This window comes from Notamacropus eugenii, chromosome 1, assembly GCF_028372415.1.
Source record: "Notamacropus eugenii isolate mMacEug1 chromosome 1, mMacEug1.pri_v2, whole genome shotgun sequence".
Classification (NCBI taxonomy): domain Eukaryota; kingdom Metazoa; phylum Chordata; class Mammalia; order Diprotodontia; family Macropodidae; genus Notamacropus; species Notamacropus eugenii.
The window spans coordinates 659,293,565-659,318,939 of NC_092872.1; the positions used below are offsets into that span (position 1 = coordinate 659,293,565).

At 37.7% G+C, this 25,375-nt stretch overlaps 1 protein-coding gene and 1 long non-coding RNA gene across 4 annotated transcripts in view; one reads left to right on the top strand and one right to left on the bottom strand.

Moving 5' to 3' along the window:
• The window catches only part of LOC140521026 (uncharacterized), a 109,441-nt gene extending 100,027 nt beyond the window's left edge, over positions 1 to 9,414 (bottom strand). The window contains exons 1-2 of one of the 2 annotated variants that reach the window (XR_011972757.1): positions 9,303 to 9,387; positions 593 to 635 (exon numbers count right to left, since the gene is read on the bottom strand). This is a non-coding gene — a long non-coding RNA (uncharacterized lncRNA). Of the gene's footprint in view, positions 1 to 592; positions 636 to 9,302 lie in introns of both variants that reach the window. The other variant, XR_011972756.1, reaches the window with a different exon arrangement.
• The window catches only part of FSHR (follicle stimulating hormone receptor), a 235,669-nt gene that overhangs the window by 4,076 nt on the left and 206,218 nt on the right, over positions 1 to 25,375 (top strand). The gene's annotated exons all lie outside the window — the stretch shown is intronic.

Genomic DNA, 25,375 nt, shown 5'->3' on the forward strand with positions numbered 1-25,375 from the left:
GGGCTCCAAAGATATTTTTTATGATTTTTGTCAAGGGCCAATATTCTGGGCCAATGCTTGTCCAGTTTTATAGAACAGTCACTTAGCCAGTATCAGTCTCAGTTTTTTCATGTATAAAATGGGAAAAAAAATAGGAAGAGATGAAATAAAAGATGTAAATTGAATATAAATAGTAGCTATGATGATAATCATGTCATGATCATGATGACACCCTGAGGCCAAAAAGAATCATTCTAAATCATTTAAAGGAGATAACCTTCTCCTGGGTGGTGCAGGGTTGGGCTTGGAGATAGGAAGACCTGAGTCCAAATCATGCTTCAGATACTCATTAGCTATGTGACTCTGGGTAATTTGCTTAATTACTCTCAGCCTCAGTTAATTCATCTATAAAATGATGCTAATAATAGTTCCTACTTCATAGGGTTGTTGTGAGGATTACATGAGACAACAGATATAAAGGGATTTTCAAACTTTAACATGCTATGTAAATGTTAACCATAATTATACTAGAACGGTTCAGATGAGATGTTAGCCTTGCTATCTTTTTATGCCAGAATAGGTTGAGTGAAAAAAAGAATAAGGGAAATCTTACCTTGGCAAATAGGTGGGGGAGGAGATCCAGCAGGAAGGGAAACCTGTGTTAAAAAATTGTGGGGTGAGGTTTAATTTGTATCAATATATTTTGATTTTATATCACTTTTATTCCCATAACCAGTTTTAAGGTGGTTTTGCTATGTATTTGCATTAGAGCCCAGGGAAAATCCCAAGTGAATTAGACCCCAGCAATGGTGTAGGAATAGAAGGGTATTTGTCTAATTTTAAAAGAACTGGGGCAGGGGGACCTGGGTCACTGGCAGTCCATCCAAACCCTGAGATGAAATATTTTGGCTGACCCAGTATTTTTTGAGTTTGGGGATTGACTGTGAGGTTTATCACCTGTGGTGTGGGTGGGCAGGTGGGAGGGGTCCTCCTCTTCATACCCTATAATTGCTTAATCCATCAACATGTCAGAGCTTTCACTTTTGCTCAGGTTCATCTGGGCAGAAAAAACTGCTCACACATTTTACCATCTACATTTTTTATACTGTCATTCCCCCTGACTTCCAGCCTCTGCCCTGAGCTCATTAGAGGAGAATTCATTCCATGTACCTCATCACTATCACCTTAGCATTCTGATCTGATACGAGCTGGGTATGCTGATATTCAGATCAAAGGAAGAGAGAGATGCCATCAAGAGACAACTCCTAAGCCTCTGTATTTCCTTCCATCCTTTCTTCTTTCCTCCTGACTATGAGGACTCTCTGCCTCTAAGCCATGCAGAAAAGATGGGGCAAGTATGATCTGTGGCAGGAATCTGTTCAGTAGAGATGGATTGTGCATTACTGGTTTAAGAGAAATTACTTTCACTAAAGTCCTCCTCGTGTTGGAAGGTGACATGGGATCTTGGAGGCTGTGCTCTTGCAATAACAAGAATAGGGGTTGAATGGTGCATATATGTAGTCCAACAATAAACAAGGCAAAGTTTGGAGAAGCTCATAATGGGCACTTAGCAATGAGATGATTGTGTGTATGTGTGTGTGTGTGTGTGTGTGTGAGAGAGAGAGAGAGAGAGAGAGAGAGAGAGAGAGAACATGTACAGTTCAAGAAACCACACAATGAATAAAATTTTTTTTTAAAAAAAAGAAATTACACCAAGGTACAAAGAGAGCTTAAGAAATGGATTTTTGAAGGGTTAAGAAGTCATGTTAAATTTTAGGATTAAATGATATCGAGGGCTCATACATGGGCAGTATGATAGAATAGTCTCAGCTCTTCCACTAACTTGCTGTATGATCTTAGGCAAGTCATTTAAACTCTCTGTGCCTTTTTTTTTTCATTTGAAAATTTGGGATAAGAATATGTTGACCTTCCATGTTTTTTCTGGGAAGCCCATGAGATGTAAATACGACTTTTTCAATATGATTTTTCATATAATCCTACCAAAAATTCAAAGATTCTCAAATTTCAATCATGAGATTCTTCCTTTGAGATCAGAAAAGCCACTCCCCCATCCTACTCTTCTCAGGTATATCCCAAAAAGTAATCCCATGATCTGATCATAGTCAGAAAATTCTGATATTATCTTACTTTGAGGGGATAAATAATGAAATCTGGAAAGCCTCCCTTGGAAACAAACTTCATCCCGTTGGGAGCTGAGTCCTTGTGAGATAATAACAAGCTGTGCGGAACTTGAAGAAGCCAGTAGACAGCTTGAGCCTCATGCCTCAGTGACAGGATAAGAAGAGAAGTCTCTTCTCTTAGCTTATAGATGAGGAACTCATAAAAAAAGAATCCATAAAAGAATGTCTAACCTGCATCAAAGAAGCATCAGAGAGAGAAAGAGAATCAGGAAAAAAGGGGGAGGATAGAGAGGGAGAGGAAAGGGAAGGACAGAAAGGGAAAGAAAGAAAATGAAGAGAAACCAAAGATGAAAGATGCTAATTTATTTGCTCAGGGTCACATTGCTAAATAATTATATGTAATGGAATTTGAATTTCTATCTTTATGACTTTAAGCACAGGTTATTGCCTTCTATGCCACCCTGCTATTCCTATTGCTACATATCTTATTCTGATGTCCTGTGAATTCTCCTATGCCCTGGAAAATTTCTTATAATAAAAGAGTGATTATCATCATTTTTACTAACTCTACTAGGTTTAACATTAGACATCCCACCTTTGCATAATTCCTTCTCAATAGAACACTGTTCCTACATACCAGTGAGGAAATCTGTGCCCAGCTTTGGAGTTTTATGGGGGGGCAAAGTATCACATTCTCAGCAGAGGTATTAGAGAGAAGACTATGGAAGCGGCTGTGGACTGGAGCACATGTAGAGAAAAAAAGAAGGAAATTGTACAGCAATGGACGTCTCCTCTAATGCAACCAACGAACTCTACCAAGAGAATTGGTTGAAAGCTATGATTTACTGAGGGTTATTATTGGCAACTGAAGAAGCAATTTTGATAGCTCAGAATTGCACTTGCTTTGGGAGGACAAAATTACCCTATTGACTTATTGGTGTATGCTGTACTTTTTGCCCAAATACCAAGAAAGCTTATCACTTTGAAGTGGGTCAGCGTGGTCATGATGGGGAAATTCACTTGACCTTGTCTTACAGTTCCCACAGCCACCCACTAGATCACCTAGCTACTATGGTTGGTTTGACCATTCATTCTTCTTTCTCTTCCCCCATCCTCCCTTTAAGAAGTTAGTCTAACCCAAGAACAATGACTTTGGTATCAGAAATCTTCTTTATAATCCTTGCTTTGTCATTTACTACCTGTGTGTCCTAAGCTCTCTAGCTCTCAGTTTCATCATCTGTAAAACTGGGGCATCTGATGTCCCCTCCAATTCAAAATCTGATTCTATCACTACCCAATTTAGACTTATTGGACAACAGCAATAGCCTGTGTATCCTACTAGGACAGATAGCAGAGGTGAAGATTTTTTATTTACCTTCTGATTGATTCTAAGAAGGTCTGAATGTTTATTTCTGATCTGACCTGTGCTAAGGACTAAGAGAATGTTTTGCTCCTCAGACCTAACCCTGCCATTGCCTTATTCTTTAGCATGTAGTAGATCTGTTGACCCGAAAGTCTTGAGGATATGGGCAAGGCCATTTAAATAAAGTCAAACCAAAGTGCCACTAGGAACTTGAAGTAAAAACATGAAAGGCTATAGTTCTCCTACCACCATCATGACCACTACCATGACCACAAGCAGCCCTCATCTCAGTGGCCAAGATCCCCAAACCATAGAATATTCTGACTCTAAGACTGATAAAAGATCACATTTTTCGTGGGGAATCTGATTTCTGATTTTCCCAATGATGAGTTTAGTTCAGTCCCTTGTAGAAGAAGTATCTATGAACCTGGGGTTCACAAGATTCAACCAAATATTGAGTAAGCTGGACAGTTCTTATTTCAGCAATTAATCTTCCAAATTTCAAAAGACTTTCTAATGATTCATACCATAAATACTCAGGTTTATATTGTGTTTGAAGGTTTATAGAGCATTTTCCCCTACCATTTCAGTGAAGAAAATAGTGCAAATATTCCTATTTTACTGTTGAAGAAACAAAAGTTTCTGCAGATTCAGAGAGGTTCATTGATTTGCTTAGGGTCACATAGCCATTACATGTCCGAATGAGGATTCAAAGCCAGATCTTCCAACCCTGAGTTCTCTATTTCTTTCACAATTCAATTCAGTTCAAAGCAACAATTATTAAGTGCTTACTGTATGTAAGACACTGTGCTAGGGACTGAGATAGAGAGAGAAAAACAAAGTCCTTGACCTCAAGGAGCTCACCTTGTACTGGAGAGATACAACATGTATCCAAGTATATAATAGAAATTTAAAATATCATTGAGCTGCTCAGATGTGAGATGAATGGTGTCACATGGGGTTAATGAAGTTCTACCTTTTTGAGATAAGCATTGTAAACCCTTACCAAGACCCAATCCAGACCTTGTTCCCTCTTATGCTTCCCTACTAGATTATTGCAGGAATGTCTAACTAATATTCCCACCATTCTCTGCTCACTTAATTCTACTCTGTACATTATTTACAATTACTCCATTCCAAAATCTCCCATGTTCCTTCTTACTGTAGGAATTCAGTTTCTCCAACTTGACCTTCAAAGCTTCCAAGAGGCTGGCCCCCATCTACCTCCTAATCTATGCCCCGCTACTTCTCACTACTCTGATCCAATCTAACAAATATTTATTTAAAAGTCCTACTATTTACAAGCATCTATGTGTGCTAACCACTGGATATAGAAGTCAAAATGAGTTTCTCTTGCTCTCCACAAACTTATGTTCCAACTAGTTGTACCATGAAGGCATGCTGTTCTATTCACCATCCCTGAACCATGTCAAACTTTAGGTTTTTCCCTGTCTCATAGAGTACCCTCCTCACTTGTCTATGTCTAGCCATATCCTGCTCACCCATCTTTGAGGCCCAATTCAAATTCTCCTAATTTCCTGAAGAATCCTCAGGCCACTCTATTTGACAAAGATCTCTCCTCCCTCTCCATAATGCTCCTTATCTCTTTGAGAAATGATTTTTAAAACTATCATTTCTGTGAGAGAGGAGAGAAGAGATAGATGACTACTTTGGGCATGTTGAGTTTGAGATGTCTATGGGACATACAATTTGAAATGTTGAGAAAACAGTTGATGATAGATATAGGACCGGAGCTTCTGAGAGATCAGGACTGGAGTTTATCGTGAAGGCAGAGTGGAGTTATGGAAGAAATATTGAGCTTAGATTCAAAGGACCTGAGGTTGAATCCTTCCTCATCTAGGAAATTACTTTCGGACTCACAAATTCACCATGGGACCATAGACAAACCATTAAACTTAGAGAGATTAATTCTAAAGGCAGCGTGGTCAAGTCCTAGACTTGCAGTCAGGGAGACCTGGGTTTTAATCCTGCCTCATCAGCTTTCTGACCATGAACAAATCACCATCTCAATGAACTTTAATTTCTTCCTCTGTAAAGTGTGAATTAAATAATAGATGCATTAATTTCCCCCAGGTGCAGAGGGGGGGAACCTTGAGATGCAATTGCACTAATTGCACTAATTGTGTAGTTTTAATAATACTAATGAGAGCTAGCATTTATATAGTCTTTACTAAGTATCAGGTACTGTGCTAAGCACTTTACAAATATTATCTCATTTGATCCTCACATCAAACATGGGAGGTAGATACTGTTATTATCTCCATTTTACAGTTGAGTAAACATTTTTTGTTGTAAGACAGTGTTCAGTGAGGAAAGGGAGAATAATATAAAGAAAATAATATAAAGAAATTGTTTGGATGTTAAAAAAAAAGAGAAAGCCAAAGACATCAATAAAATCTAAAAAAATAATTCTGTATATTAGACTTGTAATAATAGGCTTGTAAAGCTCAAATGAGGTGATGTATATGTTTTATAAACTTTAAAGTGTTATACTGTGATATATAGAAAGAGATAAAGATAGGAAAAAGATAGAGTTAAAAAAAAATGTCTACAAACATGCCCAAATCTCCCTTATCCTGAATAAAAACGTCACTTGATCCTTCCATCCATGCCATCATTCTATATCTGTCTTTCATCCTTTATAGCTAAATTCCTGAAGAAGGCCATCTGTTATAGATGCTTCCACTCTCTCGTCTCTCACTGTCTTCTTAACTCCTTACAATTTGGTTTCAGATCTTTTCATTCCACCATAACTGCTGTCTTCAAAGTTACTAACCCACTGCCTTTTTTCTATCTTTTTTCTCCTTGACTTCTCTGCAGTCTTTGACACTGTTGATCACTGTTAATCCTTGGTACTCTATTCTAAGTTTTTTGGGACACCTCTTTCCTTCTTCTCATCTAACTATTCCTTCTCTATCTCCTTTATTGGATTCTCCTCCAGATCAGGGTTTTATCCTGGGTCTTCTTCTGTTCTCTCTATATGCTACTTCACTTGGTATCTCATCAGCTCCTCTGAATTTAATTACCATCTCTATGTTGATGATTTTCCAATCTACCTTTTTTCCTGTCCCACTCTCTATGCTGATCTCCAATCGTACATCTCCAATTGCTTTTCATGACATCTTGAACTGGATATGAGTAGACATCTGAAACTCAATATATCTGCAACTCTCCCACCCCTTCCTACATTTCCTATGACTGTAGAAACATCATCCTCTCAGTCTCTCAGGCTCACAACCTAGTAATCACCCTGAATTCCTCACTATCTTTCACCACTCTCTGAGAGAGAGAAAAAGAGAGAGAGAAAAGAAAGAGAAAAGAAGATGAAGAAGAAGAAGGAGAAGGAGAAGAAAAAGAAGAAGAAAGAAAAGAAGGAGAAGAAGAAAAAGAGTAAGAAGAAGAAGAACTCACACTATATAGGTAGCCAGGTAGTACAGTGAACAGAACACTAGGTCTGGAGTCAGAAATACCTGGGTTCTAATCCAATCTCAGATACTTCCTAGCTGTGTGACTGGGCAAATCATTTGGCCTTTATTTGCCTCACTTTCCACAATTGTAAGATGGAGCTAATAACAGTACCCACCTCTAAGGACTGTGAGAATTAAATGAGCTCATATTTATAAAGTGCTTAGAACAGTTCTTGGCATGTAGTTTCCCCTTCCCTTGGTTTTTCCATCTATAAAATGGAGGATTGGGACTAAGGAATCTCTAAATTTCTTCCCAGCTCTAATTTCATATACTCAGTTCAACAAATACATCTTTGCTACACCTATGTTAGGCACTAGGGTAGGTAAAAGCTAAACACTGCAGATTTTCTAGGAACATATATACATTTTGCTGGAGAGACTGTGAGAGCGACTCAGACCATCAGCACTTGGTGCTGTGCTCTTACTGGTATGTCATTTTTCCATACAACAAAAGCTTAAGTATAAACTATGTGTAATGCACTGAGATCCTTAACTTCCTCTTGATTACCTATTAAAGTTGCTGAGGTTTTTATCTCACCATATATCTTCCCGTTTCAAGGAAAGGAGGCAATCATTTTTAAACTTTAATCGTTCCTATTTTTCACATGAGAACACTGAGACTCAATAAAGTTTAGTGACTTTCCTAGTGTAATACAGTTGAGGTTTTGTAGCTGGATACAAAGCTAGGTCTTCTGTTTGAGATCCATTGGCCCTTCCACTACAGCCTGCCAGAGGGGATGTGTTATCTTTTGAGTCAAGGATATATCTGAACTTTTCGTTCAGTTCTCGTCTTTGAGACTGTGGGAGAGAAAGCAAGGGAAGGACAGGTACAGGGCTGTTTTATTTTGTAGTGCTAAGCAAAATACACGTAATCACATATATCTAGATTAAGAAATTAAAGCATTATGAAACGATTTGTGGTAGTCTCCAAATTGCTTCTGAAATCCAAGTCCCTGACTGACTCTGGGTGTGGTCCTATATCTGCTATTGATATATTGGTGCTGAGAACAGCAAACAATTAAAAGATATTGCTCCATGACAGCTAAAGTGTACCACTGACTGAAAGCACCATTTTCTCTAAGCATCTGACCCTTCTTTTTCAGAATACTGAAGTCCTTCCTGTGACTTTAAAGCCATCTTGTTACTCAGGCTCCAGGAAGTTACCAATACCCTCACTTAGTTTCTAATATCCTTGTATGGACAATGCCCCAGTTGCATTCTGTAGTTTACTGCTTTAGTTTGGGGGAGAAGATTAGAAGGAGGGAAGAGAGTTTGTAAATGTACTCTGCCTTCCCAGTGACTATGATTTTAGGGGGGCTTGGAAGTCACTCTTCCAAAATCTCCTCCAAAGTTCTACCTGCTTCTTTTAAATGAGAACAAAGTTTTTCATTTCATAATCAGAGATGCAGAATATGCTCCAAATGCCCCCTAGAAAAAGTAATCCAGTGGGAATCACACAAATGTATAAATGATTGCTAGCTGATCCTTTCTTAAAAGCAGTGAGAAGATAAAAAAAAAGGGCAATAAATCCTTAAAAGGACAATGAAATCAGAAAGGATATTGGGGTCATGGAATTGTGTTTGTCTGTTTCACCTTATGATCAAAGTTAAATGTTGTGAATATGTCAAAAGGAGAATCTTTGTCTCACAGCAGCAGACCTGAAGCCTCTCTAAAGGGGGAGTGCATTGAGAAAAAGAAAAAGCTGAATTTGAAATGATAAGATCTGGATTTGAATTCTAGCATTGTCACCCATTTTCCTGTGTAACCTTGGACAAGGTCCTCAACTTTTATGGACCTCAGTTTCCTTTTCTGTAAAGTGGGGGGGTTGTATTAGATTATTTTTAAAAGACCTTCTGGTTCTAAACCTAAAATACTATTATCTCATTAGCTCCAAAGTGAAGGATGCCTCATAATTACATTTATTTTATTTTTAACTTATGACATAAAATAAGCATTTTCATAACTGCAAATCTATTATGCACAAGTAAAATAAAAGGCTGGCTGCCCCATTACTAAAATCTTAAATATCCATTGCCACAATGATTTCTCCTAACTTGAGCATGCATGAACACAGAAGATGTACAAATCCCAAGAGCTTACTCCATGCTTAAAAGAGAAAGGAATGGGGCCATCATTTTCTTTGGCCTGATACCCCTTTTCCGATAAAAGATCACTGTACTAAGAAGCAAAATGGAATAGGGGAAGGGAATGGAGGCAGTGATGAAATGGGGTATAAGGAATTATCTAAGTTTTTAAGGCACATGAATTTTATGGTGATAAAAATAAAATTTTAGAAATTGAAGTATCAAAATAGCCATCTGGTATACTCACCCAAACCTTGTTGCCCACCTAGGGAAAAACTGCTTCTCAAAATGTCTCATCATAAAAGCCACTGAATCTCTTCAGGGAGGACAGGAGCCTCTTGGTATTCATCTAATTTCTTCTAAGCAAACACCCAGAAACAAATGAAAACAGAACATTACATCTAGATAGAAAAATCACAAAAGGCTTTGAAAAGCATTCTGGCTGTTCAAACTATCTGGAAGATAGAGGGCCACCAAGAATAGATCCTTAGGAATAGTTTCTGAACCTGAAAGTCAAGGTAGGCATACAATGTTTGTGTCATATCTCAGCTGGAAATTCAAGGCAATGTCAGGGAGAGGGTCAGAGAACTCCTAGGAAAACTAGATATAGTGATGCAAAGGATTATGACTAATAGAGTATTCAGCTGTAGGGAAGGAAAGTTGTATTTTTCAGTGAAAAACCTAAGGTCAGACCAGCTGTTTTTTCTGATAGTCTCTAGCACTGTTAGTGATAGCTGCCATTTATTAAGGGTTTTGAGGTTTGCTTTAAACAAATTATCTCAATTGAACCCTGTGAGGTAAGAACTACTGGTATTGTTAGGTCCGTTTTGCAGTTGAGAAAACTGAGATTCAGAGGAGAAGAAGCTTGCCTATAGTCATACAACTAATAAAAGTAAAAAGTTCTTCCTGGCTATGAGCTTAGCTCTTTATCCACCATACCATGTTCCTTCCTTCAAGATGGAAGCAAAGTATGGAAGAAAGGGAAACAGATAAAAGAGATAATATGAAGGTAGAAAAGTCAAAACCTGTCAATTGATTGGATATGGTGGAGGGGATGAGTAGAGTAGAGCAGCATCTATAATATACAATTTGACACTGGAAAAATACTTAATATATACACACATTTGCTGCTTTGTTACTGATAGAACTTCAACCTTCAAAACTGATCTTCACAAACCATGGCTAGGAGTTGCTAAGTGATTCAGCTCTGAGCTCCCTGGTACCACCCCCCCCTGTTGTCTTCTACTGCCTCTGGAAAAAATATGTCAAGAGATTGCTTTATTATTCTAGTTTTCATTTTCCCAAGACTTCCCAAACAAAACACCCTTCCCTTCCTTAATGTATATGTGTTGTCTCCCACCAAAAAAATGTAAACCCATTTGGGGGAAAGGCTATCTTGCTTTTCTTTATGTATCCCCAGCCTTTAATCCAGTGTTTAACACATAGTAAGCACTTAATAAGGGTTTTTCATTCATTCATTTATAAACATATTCGTATATATATATACATATATATATAATAAAATACATACATATATAGAATGTTCCAAAAGGTTTATTGCAATTTTGAAGTATTAAAACTTAAAACTGTATTAAGACTTTTAGTTTTAGTATACTCCATATAGTCCACAATATATAATTGTGTGTACATGTATAGATGTATAACACATAGTTAGTCAAAAAGCATTTATTAAACATTTAATATGTGTCAGGCACTACAACAGAAAAAAAGGAAAGAACAAGGTTCCTGTTCTCAAGGAGTTCACATTCTAATTGGAGAGACAACATGTAAACAAACATACATACAAGAGTGTATGAGTGAGTGTAAATGAGAGGTGCTTAATTTCTGTGAGAGGGTATTAGTAGTGCAAGAAATGCCTCTTGTAGAATTTGAGCCATATTGAAGGAATCCAGGGAAGCCAGGAGGTGGAAATGAAGAGGGAGAGCAGTCCAGGCACAGGGAAGAGCTGCAAAAAAAGACATGGTGTTAGGTGCTAGTGTCATGATGGGGGAATGCTAAAACTAAAAGCAGTAATGGAATAAGGGGAAAGGGGACTTGAGTATAGGATAGTGTAGAAATGAACTGGGGTCCAGATAGAGAAGGAAAAAGAGTATAGCCAGTGAGGGGGAAATGGCCTAGGAAAGAAATAAGTGTAGAAGGATGAGAGGTCACAATTTGAACAAACAGGGGTAGAGGACATAAAAAGCAGATAAAGGGGGCCAGGAAGCAAAGGAAAAACTGATTTAAAAAACTGTGATCAGACAAAGGAATTGTAGAGCTAATGAAGATGGAGGTGGTGGCAAGATGAAAGGGATGGCCATCTTTGTGGGTGGCTAAGGTGAAGTGGAAGAGTATGCCATGGGAAATATTGAACAACTAGGACATTAATTAGAGTGTTTACGGGGACATCAGGTATGTATATTGAAACCCTCTAGTATGAGGCCAAGAATAGGGGAGGAGAGGAAAACTGAGCCAGGAACTTAACTCACTGGGGAAAGTGGCTCCTTTGGCTACTGTTCTAATAAATTATGGTAATAAATTTGTACTGAGTGAACCTCAAAGGAAGAAAAATTACTGAGTGAAAGTGGTAGCGGGAAAGGATAGGAAAGTCTAGAAGTGGCAAAAAGTAGCAAAGAATATTCCAAATTCCCCACCATGACCAGGAATAAAGATGTATGAGTGAAATTACAACCAATTCCTGAAGCCAGGAATGTAGTATAACTAGAAGAAAGCCAGGTCTCAGAAAGAAGCAGAAGGATAGAGTGGACAAAGTTTTAAGAAAAAAGCAAGTTTAACTATTGAGCTGTCATTCAGAGAACACAGTGGGGGGATGGGGAGGGAACCTGGAGGAGGACAATTCAGGGGTAGGGTTGAGGGGGATATGTGTGCACATACATGAATGTGCACATGTATAATATATGCATTATGTACCTATACATAAACATGGTATGTATATATGTGTGTATATTAGTTATGCACTGTCCTGTGTTGCTCTTTAATAATTAGGTATTTAATTTTGGTTTCCCCCAATGAGACAGTAAGTTTCTTCAGGAAAGGGGTCACATCTTCTCCCTTTGTATGCACCATAGGGCTAAGCATGCAGATGAAGACTGTAGTCACCCAGTGAAGGCATCAACTAACCAAAATAGGACTAAGAATGTTAGCTGGGTCTTAAAAGAGGAAAAGAAGAAAGGGAAATGGGGAAAACTCATCTTCTATCTCTTTCCAGTTAATTATGAGTGGCATAACCTTTTCATTCTTCCTCCTAATACCCATATTTGGGGAATTTTGCTCCTTAGAGAGTGACTAGAAGAATGAAAAGAAAAGGAAAACTCAAGTTGATATTCTTAATTATTATAATTAGTTGATATATTAATAACAGCCATTCACTTTAAGTTTAACAAAGCAAATTACTTTTAACTCTTTGTGAGATAAGTATTTCAAGCTCTATGATTCTTTTAATTGAAGAAATTGAAGTTCCAACAGGTTACACAACTTGGGCAGGGTCACAAAGCCACAAACTGAAACATTAGTCTTTCAACTGAAAGACTACTGACTCTGGGAAAGAACATCATTGAATATCAAGAAAAGGGAAGCTGAAAAATACTATATAAAGACAGGATTGAATCTTTATGAATTTCATGGACTTCATTCATTCACTTACTGAAGACCTTTTCTATGTACAAGGTACTCTGCTAGAAATGAGCGAAATACAAAGATGAAAAAGAAACAATCTCGTCCTTCAGACCTCGTCTATCAGACCATGAGGCTATGAAAGCAGTGACTATATCCTGTCTAAACTTTCCTCTTCCCCAGTCTAGCATAATATTCTAAAATGATTAGTCTTCTAGAACACTTAGTTCCTAGTGTTTGGTGAATTCAATCATGCTCATACTTTGGTCTCAGGACCCCAAAGAACTTTTGTTTATGTGGATTCTGTCCATATTTATTTTATTGGAAATTAAAATGTCTAAGTATTATTATGAAAATAGTTTTGACCTCAAACCTCTGAAAGGGTACCCAGATTTACTTTGATAATGTGGCTTCTGTTTCCCTGATGCAGCCTGTGACCATAAAATGTCCTACCCAGTGTGCTATTGTGACACCCCATGCACCCCCAGATTCAGTGTGTTTCTGAAGACCAAGTCACTATGGCTTTTGCTATATCTTGCCCTGATTACCAGTTGTGTTTCCAGGGAGAGTCCTGCTTTCCTATAGTAATAATAGTAATAATGATAATTAATCATGATACCAATAATGCCAACTTGATGCTTTTTATTAGGAGGATAAGTAGACTTGCAAATTGCGAACATGTAGTATCCAGAGTATATACAGTAGCTTGAGTCAAGTAAGATATTTGTCAAAGTTCTTCATGATATCTTTGTTGACATTCTGTATTATAATAAATCAATAATGTTGATATGGATATTCCCTCTGGTTACATAGATCACAACTCATCCATGTGGGCACATTCTTTACCATTTCTGTCCATGATCTGCCACAGGTTTTTCACAGGAAGTTCACACAATATGTTGGAGACCTTCCTTACTTTCTATTAACTTCAGGAGGACACTAGCAGACTATTCAACAATTATGTCTCACTGTTTCTAAGTGACTAGCCCATCTATTTCTGTCATACATTTCATTGGGACCATTTATCATAGTATCATACATTCAGAGCTAAAAAGGGCTATCTAGTTCACCTCATTTTATAGATGAGAAAATTTAGGCCCAGAGATTTTAAATGACATACCCAAAGTCCCAGACAGTAAATATCTGAAGCACGATCCCAAGTGTCCCTGACTCCAAGTTCTTTGAATCTAGGTCTTGATTTTAAACCCTGTGATCTCTTTACTATTCTACTTCTTCACAATTCTTTTTTTACTTTTAATATGCTGCAACCTATTCCCTCCCATCATATGCCTCTTCATTTCAGATCTTCAGAGATTATAGATGGCTGTAGAACATCAGGAAAATAAATGTTATTTTTAAAAAGGATGGGCCTTTATTTCAGGGAAAAGTCCAAAGTGTTCTTCATGAGAAGAACCAACAAGGTTCTCTAGGTCATTAAATGAATTTTGAAAGTTTCCAAAGGCAACATAGCCTTCTCTCCTACCTGTCGATTCTGGGTCCAATTCATTATTCATCAGTAGTATCTACATTGATAAGTCAAATTTATGGCTTGTCCATCTAATGGATATCATAATCTGGACAATGGGCAATTTTCATTCTCTTTGTTTTTCCATAGTTAGACTAAGTTATTTTGGGTGATTTCAAAATCCCTTTTGGAGACTCCACAATGTCTATAAACTTGAGGCAATCATCACAATATCACTTGCAAATAGGAGCATCTAGCAGCTCAACTTGCAGTCATGCTTGATCTTCTGCATGATAGAGGTAACTCACTTTGACAAATTCATGCTTCTCTGTTTTGAACCTACTTTGACATTAATGAGAGTCATGAAATAAGTTGTTATATCTTTCAAGAATAATTAAATAACTTTGATATATATAAGAGTTACACCTTATAGAAGGAAAGCTATTATGATAGTGTTTAGTTCTACCAAATCAAGTTCTTTTTTTATAGCAGAAAACAAAAAGTACTTCTATCCACTATATCCTTCTGTAATGAACATATATATTATAAACTATATACATATTTATATATATGCACATATATTATAATTATATGATGAAAAACATTTGATCTGCTATTGAATTTCTTTTTGAAAGTCTATATTTTCCCTTAGAAGATTATTAAATAGGTCCTTGATGTGTATGTATGTAGATTATTCTTGTAGAATTTTTGTGTAGATGGACAAAGAGATCTTTGTATTAGTAGTAACTAATGTTCTCAATTGTCCTTTTGGAGTAGTAATAAAATCCAACATGTTTTCAACCTTCCCCTCCTTCTGATGCCTGGAGAATTATTTTTTCAACTTACTCAAAATTATTTTGCCTCTAGAATGAACCATCCTTTGTATCCTGGGCCAGATGTAATTGCTTTTCCCATCTTAATTTTCTTTGGTGCCATTTATATTTTCTCTAAAAGAATAGCCAGGATTGTGATGCTAGACACCAAATATCATTACTGCACTATTTTTGATAATGTAAAGAGTTTACTATTTTAAAAATTGTGGTTCTGTTTCATCTTTCTTCTATTTGTTTCCCTTCTTTCAGTTTCATCCTTAAATGTCCTCAGAATGACTGTTTAGTTGAGTCTGTTGCCATGCTTCTTTTAATTTGTTTTTTCCCCTTCTGATTCCTCTCTCTTTTATAAGCTATCATTCTTTATGATTATCTACTATTCTTCTCTGTAAGATTTTACAAATTAGTCTATATTACAAACATATAATAATCTAGGTCGCAATACATCTCCACTTAGAAAGTAAGTCAGCTGACTGTCTGGCAAGGTATTTTTTAGGGTCACTGAATCTTAGTGTGGAAATTGACTTGTTCCTGTGTGAAATAATCATAATTAGAGATAATATCCATTCCTTTATTCATTTCATATTATTCAGCATCAATAACTTGCTTAAATGCGCTAGATTGGAGCTGTTTTAGATGAATGCCATAACATTTTCTCATTTTTATTCTTTATCTGTGTAGCTAAGATTGAGCTAAATGATACCATAGCTAAGTAGATTTGTAACTGGTTGAATAATTACTGAAAGAGTAGATTAATTGATTGATGTCAACCTAGAGGACTTTTCTGCTAGTGTGCAGTGAGGCTCTGTCCTGATTACAATTTTTCTTATCGAATCTTAGATGAAGACATAGAAGTTTAATTTTATCAAATTTATAAAGGAACCAAAGTTGGAAGAGATAATCTAACATATTAGATCACAGAAGTAAGATCCAAAAAAATCTTGATCAGTTGAAATTAATGACTGAAAAGAACAAGATAAAATTTAACACAAAGATGTAAATCTTGGTATAAAAGCAGATTTACTTGTACAGTTACAGAATGGGGGAGACCTGACTTAGAAGCAGGTAATATGCAAAAGAATGAGAGTTTACTATTGATGTCAGGCTAAATATGACTACAGAGTATGGCACAATTTACCCCCAAAAATCTAATGCATACTTAAGCTGCTTTAGTAGAAATATAGTATCTAGAATAAGGGACATAATAGTGGTCAAATTTTATCTAGAGTATGATCTTCAGATATATGTGTGTGTGTGTGTATCTTTATGTATGTATGTATGTATGTATGTATGTATGCATATTCAGTTCTATTAAAAGGGCTATTGATGAATAAATCCAGAAACAGGGAAGCAAAGGTGCAAAGGGTGAAAAATATATCACATATGAAATAGTTGAAGACCATGGGTATATTTAACCAAGAGAAGAAGAAATTTTTCTTTGGGGAATAGTAATTAGAATATTAGAAATTGTTCTTAATTATCTAAAAGCTATCACATGAAGGAAATAAGTTTCATTCTCTGCATCCATAGAGAGTCAGAATTAGGATCCATGGGGATGGGGGGCAGGGTAGCACCAAGATGGCAGAGTAGAAAGACAGACTTGCTCTAGCTCTCCCCTTATAGCCCATAAAATACCTGTAAAAAATGACTCTAAACAAATTCTAGAGTGGCAGAAGCCACAAAACGACAGAAAGAGATTTCCAGCCCAAGACAGCCTGAAAGGCCTACAGGAAAGGTCTATCGCACTGGTATCAGAGTGGAGTGCAACGCAGCCTTGGCCATACAGCACAGAGAGGACTGGAGCAGGATTCAGAGCTCATAATACTGGGTAGCAGCTACATTCGCTAGAGTTCTCAACCCACAAAGGTCAAAGGCAGCTTAAAAGGTCACTGAGAAAGTTCTTTTACCTCACTGAGAGGGTCCTCAGCTCCAGAGCAGCAGCAGCCATTGCAACAGCAGTATGCACTTTTGGAACCCTCAGCCTAAAGACCCTAGGGGAATCAAGCAGCCAATCTGGGTCTCACTTCTGAGTGGCAGTCCTGGGGTAAGGAGAAACACTGGTGTGGTAGAGCTGGTGGTGGCTCTGGAGAGGGAACCCTACTCAGACAGTTTCAGGGCAGAAAAGAGTGCTTGTGGTTGCTCACAGCCAGAGCACAGGTCAGGAGAGGAGTAAACTCTTCTCCCTTGATTGTGCCACCTTGAAGGAACTGAGAACTTACAGGTCCCTAGAGTATACCATCCTCTTGACAAAGGACACAAAAAGCAAGTAACTGGCTGGAAAAAAATGCCCCAAAAAGGGGGGAAAAAAGTAGGACTATACAAAGTTACTTTCTTAGTGAACAGGTATTTTCTTCCAACCTTTCAGATGAGGAAGAACAAAAAACATACCATCAGAGGAAGACATTAAATTCAAGGTTTCTACATCTAAAACCTCCAAAAACAATATGTGATGGTCTCAGGCCATGGAAGAGCTCAAAAAAGGATTTTGAAACTCAAGTAAAAGAGGTGGAGGAAAAATTGGGAAGAGAAATGAGAGAAATGAAAGAAAATCATGAAAAGCGAGTCAACAGCTTGCTAAAGGAGACTCCAAAAAATGCTAAAGAAAATAGACTAACTCCAATGGCAAAAGAGGTACAAAATGCCAACGAGGAAAAGAATACTTTAAAAAGCAGAATTGGCCAAATGGAAAAATAGGTTGAAAACCTCACTGAAGAAAATAGTTCTTTAAAAATTAGAATGGAGCAGATGGAAGCTAATGACTTTATGAGAAACCAGGAAATTATAAAACAAAACCAAAAGAATGAAAAAATAGAAGACAATGTGAAATATTTAACTGGAGGAACAGATCACCTGGAAAATAGATCCATGAGAGATAATTTAAAAATTATTGGTCTACCTGAAAACCATGATCAAAAAAAGAGCCTAGACATCATCTTCCAAGAAATTATCAAGGAAAACTGCCCTGATATTCTAGACCTAGAGGGTAAAATAGAAATGGAAAGAATTCACTGATCACCTCCTAAAAGGGATTCCAGAAAGAAAACTCCTAAGAATATGGTAGTCAAATTCCAGAGTTCTCAGGTCAAGGAGAAAATATTACAAACAGCCAGAAAGAAACAATTCAAGTATTGTGGAAATACAATCAGGATAACAAAGGATTTAGCAGCTTCCACACTAAAGGATCAAAGGGCTTAGAATATAATATTGTGGAGGTCAAAGGAGATAAAACCGAGGATTAAAACCGAGCATCACCTACCCAGCAAAACTGAGTATAATACTTTAAAGGAAAAATAGAATTTCAATGAAATAGAGGACTTCTAAGCATTCTTGTTGAAAAGACCAGAGCTGAATAGAAAATTTGACTTTCAAATACAAAAATCAAGAGAAATATGAAAAGGTAAACAGGAAAGAGAAGCATTAATGAACTCATTAAAGTTGAACTGTTCAATTCCTACATGGAAAGATGTTATTTGTAACTACTGAAACGTTTTTCACTATTAGGGTAGTTAAAGGGATATATATATATGTACATGTGCATAGGTATGTATGTATGTGTATATTATATATGTGTAAGTATGTATTGTACATGTGGGCATATATATGTATATATATATGTATATATATATATGTATATATATATATATATATATATATATGTAGACAGAGGGCACAGGGTGAGCTGAATATGAAGGGAGAATACCTAAAAAATAATATAAAATTTACTGTTGAATGGAATGTACTAGGAGTAAGAGAAAGGGAGAGGTAGAATGTAGCAAATCATCTCACATAAAAGAGGGAAGAAAGAACTTTTACAGTGGACGGGAAGGGAGGTAGATGAAAGGAAATAATTGAGCCTTACTCTCACGGAATTTGACTTAAGGAGGGAATTAAACACACTCAATTGGTTAGGAAAATCTATTTTACCCTGCAGGAAGGCAAGGCGGAAGAGAAAAGGAGAGGGAAGAAAATAGAAGGGACAACAAATTAGTGAAAGGGATAATCAGAAGCAAACACTATTGTGGGAGGATAGGTCAAGGGAGAGAATAGAATAAATGAAGGGCCGGATATGACAGAGGGAAATTTCGTTAGTCTTTCACAACGTAACTATTATGGAAGTGTTTTGCATTGTTACACATGTATGACCTGTACTGAATTGCTCGTTTTCTCAGTGAGGGTGGGTGAGGAGGGAAGGAGAGAGAATGGACCTCAAAGCTTTAAGAATGAATGTTAAAAATGGTTTTAGCATGTAACTGGAAATTAAACCATACAGGCAATGGAGTATAGAAATCTATTTTGCCCTTAGGGAAAATAGAGGGGAAGAGGGATGGAAGAAGGGTGAGTAATAGAAGGGAGGATAAACTGGAGGAAGGGAAGAGGGATGGAAGAAGGGTGAGTAATAGAAGGGAGGATAGACTGGAGGAAGGGGGTTGCATGCTATCCTGGGGTAGGACATGGGGAGAGATGGGGAGAAAATCTTGAATTCAAATTCTTGTGGAAGTGAATGTTAAAAACTGAAAAATAAATAAATTATATATAAAAATAAAAATAAAAAAAGAGCAAGGAACCATGGGTAGAAATTTCAGGATACCATATTTTTGCTCAATATAAAGAAGAATCTCCTAATAATTAGTCCATTAGCCCAGAAATGGAGTGGATTAGTTTCTGGGGTAGTAAATTCCCCTGCAAGGAAAGTGTTCTGGTAGAAGCTAGCTGAATATTTATCAGGAATAAGGTGGCATGGGGGGGACTCCTTCATTCAATGGGAAGCCAATTAGAAAATTTATGAATTCCCTTCCGACACTAACACTATATGATTTGAAGCCATTCCACGATCTTGAATTATTCCATGTTTAACGTATCTCAGAAATATGGAAACTTGCATTATTCCAGGTCAGGAGACTCCATCAATCCATTCAATACTTGATATATACCCAGAACTGTAGGCTCTTCAGCACCAGTATAAAAATATAATCCCAAGTATGTTTGCTCATCAGAAGCCCTGTTATGTTGGACACATAAATAGTACCCAGTACTTTCTTGTGGTTGAAATCTTCTACTTTCCTTTGGTAGCTTTGTCCCTGGCCTAACAGTCCCAATAAATTAAGTTTTCTTACAATTCAATTCAGTCAGTCATGCCTTTATTGAGCTCACTCCCAAAATGTGAATGCTCTGGTATATATAGAAAGGGTCTAAGATATGGTTTCTGTCCTCTGGGAGTTTACAGATTTGAAATTTCTGCAGTCCTCTCTCCTCTAGAGATAAATGGGGAAAAACAACAGGAAAAGGGTAAATCCTTGAGGAATTTGAATGATTTTCTTCTTTAAAAGATTTCCAGGAAGGCAGCATTGAGTCTTTTGTTGAAAAATGCAATTCTTATTCCTAAGTGGTTCTAATTATTTCCTTTTCTTGGGCAAGGTTTGGAGAGCAGGCCAAAGTACCCAGCAACCTTCCCCTTCAGCCCCTTAGGCTGATGCCCGCAATCCAGGGCACTTCACTTGGGTGGAAACAAAAGGGGAGTTTAAGCAACAGCAAAATAAACAAAGCAGTAATTATGATTCGAGGGAGGTAGGAGTTATTTTCTATTCAGTCAAAAGGAATTGATTTCCTCTGGAGTGTCACTTACATCTTAATGATTATTGGAAGCTAGACAACTTAACAGAGTGATGCAAAAACAAAATTAGATGGGACTGCAGATCAGCAGCTTATCTTGACTGCTCACCTTGAAGGCAGAGTTAGGAAAACATAATAAATGGAGTGGCAAGATATTTAAAACCTTGCCTTTAAAAAAATGTAGTTTCTCTGAAGAATGAAGGGGAAGAGGGAACTATTAAACTCTAAAGCAAATGCCAAGTACACTCTGAGAAAAAGCAATTCAGATAATTAGGGGCACCTTTGTCTGGCTGTGTCAAAAGACTAATTAGATTCATTTAAGGTTGAACAGTTGGTTTTTTTTTTCCTTTGAAAGGGTTTCTTATTAGGGATTTTAACTGAGTGACCTTAGGTCCTAGCATTATGGCCATTTACTTATTTCTAGGTAAGTTGAGGTAGATACCTGTCTGTTCTGTTCTGAAAGGATTCCCATCCACTGAAATTTGCCTGTGTCCTTCAGTAAAGTTATAGAATTTAAATTTGCTTTATAACTAGACTTAGAAAGAGGTGTTATTGTTGTTATATTTTAACCTAGAATGATACCATTAATGGATATATGTCTCTTGGCATGAGCCAGCCAGTGAGAGTCCATTTTTTTGCCTAGCCCCACTCCCAGGGTGCTAATACCTTTTTGCATCCAGGAGTCACTTCAGAAAGGAGACCTGTCAAACACTGTCTTTGATATTTGGGTAAATCATTTGAGATTTATTTGAATCTCAATCTCCTAATCTAATGGCCATCTAATCCCAGGACCTACCTCCATCTCCAGATGTGTAAGGGCCACAGGCAGGAGGCTAGGGAAGAGGTTGCCCCATTTCACAAGGTACCTGCCCTCTGCAGCACATCCAAACTGTCCTTTATCCTACCCTGCCACCCCCAGTTACAGCTCTGACTTCAGAAATCAAGTTGTCAGCATGGCCATAATCCAGTTGTATTTTAAAACTGTTTTCCCTTACTTCACATGGCTTTTTGGAGCCTTTTTAGATTGCCCCCCAACTGGAATACCATCCTTTTTCTACCACTTATCTAAATCCTACCTGTCACTTAAAGCCCCACTTTAGTTCTGTCTCCTCCTTTAAGGGCTTTCCTGGCCACTTCAGGCTATACTTCTCCAACCCCCTATAGCACTTCAGGTCTCTATGACTTCTCTGGCATTTAGCCACCTAATCTTGAAAACATTGTTAGTGAGCTGGGGCTACATGCCCAATAATAATAATAAACATTAATATAGAAGCTACTTTGCACCAGGCACCATGAGAAGCATGGGGATTCCAAAAACAAAAAACAAAAAAAAAACGGGGGCAAAAAGCAGTCCCTGCCCTTAAGGAGCTTACAATCTAATGGGGGGAGAAAATACCCAAACAAATATATACAAAGCTAACTATATACAAGATAAATAGGAAATAATTAATAGAGAGAGAACACTGGAATTAAGGAGGATTGGGGAAGGCTTTCTGAGAGGGTGGGGCTTTAGTTGAGATTTAGAGGAAATCTGGAAGGTCAGTAATGGGAACAGAGGAAGAAGAATATTCCAGGCATGGAGAGACAGCCAGAGAAAATGCCTGGAACCCATTTGCCTTCACAAAAAAACTTGAAATAGGAGCTATTATCTTTATTATTGTTCCCATTTTACAGTTCAAGAAACTGAGACAAACAGAGGTTAAGTGACTTGCCCCAGTCACACAAGCGTCTGTGGTCAAATCTGAACTCAGGTCTTCTTGACTTGAGACACTGTGAGTTCTCATTTCCCCCATGTGTCTGATTCAGCTCCATCATACAGCAAACACAGATTGACTGGTCTCCCTGGCCAGAGAGATAATGTACTGTCTTTTTACAATCTCTTTAACACCACAGTTTTTGGGGAGTAAGGGCTGTAGGAAAGCTGATCTCTTATTTGAACTACCGGACTGAGCACTGCTTTTGACTTACAGTCTGTTCTGTACAACTACTAGAACCCCATCACTGAAATTACATCTGTCAAATAGGAAGGTAAATACATCAGGAGAAGGTCATTTCGTCTCAGTCTTGGGCAAGAGAGAATGAGTCTTCTTTCTTTTTAATCCTGCAAACCAACAGGGAAAGTATCACTTGTATGGGTGTTTTCCTTTCCAAAATGCCTTGCTCATCATATCAAAATGTTTAAGCCACAGTTGTGCCTGCCAAGGAGAGCAGTTAAATAGTCTTATTTTGTAGGTGATGGAGCCATTACCATTCACCAGACCAATATTTAGGACATATGCTCTGAATTATTTAAGCCTCATAATGCATGCAGCAAATAGCAAAGTAAAAAATGGTATGAATAACTTCACTACGATAACATTTGTTTCCTCTGGGCTACTGGATTGCTCTCCTTCATTCAAGGGCACTCCTGTAAGTGCCAGAATATCTGTCCCAGACCTCCAATCTCTCTCCTGCCCCTATTTCATCAACCCTTCCTCACTCCCTCTTTAGGAAGGAAAAGGAATCATTGGAATTTTTGTGCCAGTCTGGTCCTATATCCTGGTGGAAGACTGTGTGTCTTTTGGGGAGAAGGGGATGGTGTTTTATGTGTATGGAATGGAAGAAAGCATGTTTTTAATCTCTCTCCTCAACCCCAACTAACTGCCAAAGAGACTGGCACAAACTAGGTAAGAGCTTTGTTTGTTACTAGAAGTAAAAAAAAAGAAAAAAAGAAAAAAGAAGGCAGAGTTTTTCTAAAGTACAGGTCTGTAGGGGGTGACCATGTCACACCCCCTTGTTCAGGAACAACAGTTATTTTCTCAAAAAACAAATATAAATTTCTCCGTTTGGTACTTAAAGCTCTTCATAATCACATCCCTTCCTACCTTTCCAGCTTTCTTATAACTTACTCCCCTCCATTCATTTTATGATATACGTTTCCCTATTCTGTGTCCTTCCACTGGCTATCCCCAAAGCCTGAAATATTATGTATACAAATGTACATATATTATATATATATATATATATATATATATATATACACATATACATATATAAGCATATATACTTATATATGTATCTTTTTTCCTCGACTTTCTCCAAGACTCATCTCAAATCCCATCTTTAGTAGGAGGCCATTCCTGGTTCCCACCCCCCACTGACCTAATGTCTTCCCCTATATAGAATCACCCCACATTTGCACAGCATAGATCGTTATGCATTTAATTATTTGCCACTTGATCCTTAATAGAAAAACATGGGTGTATATATGTTAAAGTGATTCAAATTTCAGCTTAATGTAAGGAGAATTTCTTAAAGATTAAAGCTATTCCAAAGTAGAATGTCCAGTGTATATAGAGTGTTCGAAGAAGACCAGCACTACTGGTATGAGGGCTTGCCAAGTCCTTTGCAGGGCTCATCTATCTACCTTTGGTGTCTCCCTGGCACTCAACTCTCACCTGGGACTCCAAGAAGCTGTAGTATGCTCAGTGACCACACCCTGATAAACCGTCTTGCCAGAAGAGCTAAACCAGGTTGGGGGTAATCGATGGGACTCAAATATATGAGTGAATTATGTAGATGTCTGCCCCCAAATGTATGAAGACTTCTCCCAGCAGAATGTGCAGATGAGAACAAGTTATTCCAAAAGCTACAGAGGTGGCTGAAGCAGGTGCTGTGGAGTGCTTAGAGCTTGGTAAGACGTTGAAGATGCCAAGGTCATCCGCTACATCCTTGGCCATCACCAATCTTTTGGACTTTTGTCTTTCCACTGGACTTTAATACCTCTAGAAGAGAGAGTGAGACTGAGGACTTTGTACATGTCTGCACGACTTAAATTCTGTTCAAGCACAAGCCATCACCCATCATCCGCTATTTTACCCCAACATCATGATGTCATTTGTCCTCTTTGAAAATGAAGGATGAGCAGCACAAGAACAATATGCTCCTCAAGAGCAAGGAATTTTTGTTGTTATTGTTGGTGTTGTTTTACTTTTACCCGTCTTTGGATCCCCAGTACATTATTTAGTGCCTGGCACAAACTACATTCTTAATCGATATTTGTTGACTGACTACTGCCTAAAGATTATTACTCCATCAAATGCCTGGGGAAAGATACGGTCATAAAAAGGACATGCATTTACCCAGGCTAGTTTATGCCTCAGGTACAATTACAGACATTTATCTTAAGCAACCTCTGTTTTCCAATTTTTATTTTCTTATCCCCACTGCGGATATATCCTTTCTGCCCTATTTCCTAAAGCTTTTCCCCCAGCACTGAAGTTTTAGAGAATAATTGCTCTCACCTCTCACCTGCAAGATCAAAATGAAACAAGACACTCATAGACATCTGATAGTTAACGAAAAGAAACTTAATCATATCAGAAAAAAGACATTGAGAGCAGCAGGATGTTCTGTGAGAACACATCCTTGGTTCAATTAAACTGCAGCTTCCCTCTGTGTATGGTGCCCATGGTGATTCACTGGTAAAGCCTGACAGAGTATCTGGAGCTCCTTTTGTCCTGGATGTTTTGTGCAGGTGACTGAGTTTTTATTCCCCTGAGTCTTGAGGATGGTTTAAATGAATTTTGAGGAAAAGTATTACTAGCCTAGTCTACATGGGGTGAAAACTCGATGGATATTTCTCTTACCATGAGAGTGATATAATAGATAATCAAAAAAAGCAGAATAAACAATCATGCATTACAAGTACATCAAAGAAATACAAATCAAATCCTATGTGAAGTTCAAAATAGGGAAGGGCCATTACCAGCTGGGCAGAGCATGGAGGAGGTATCAACTGAG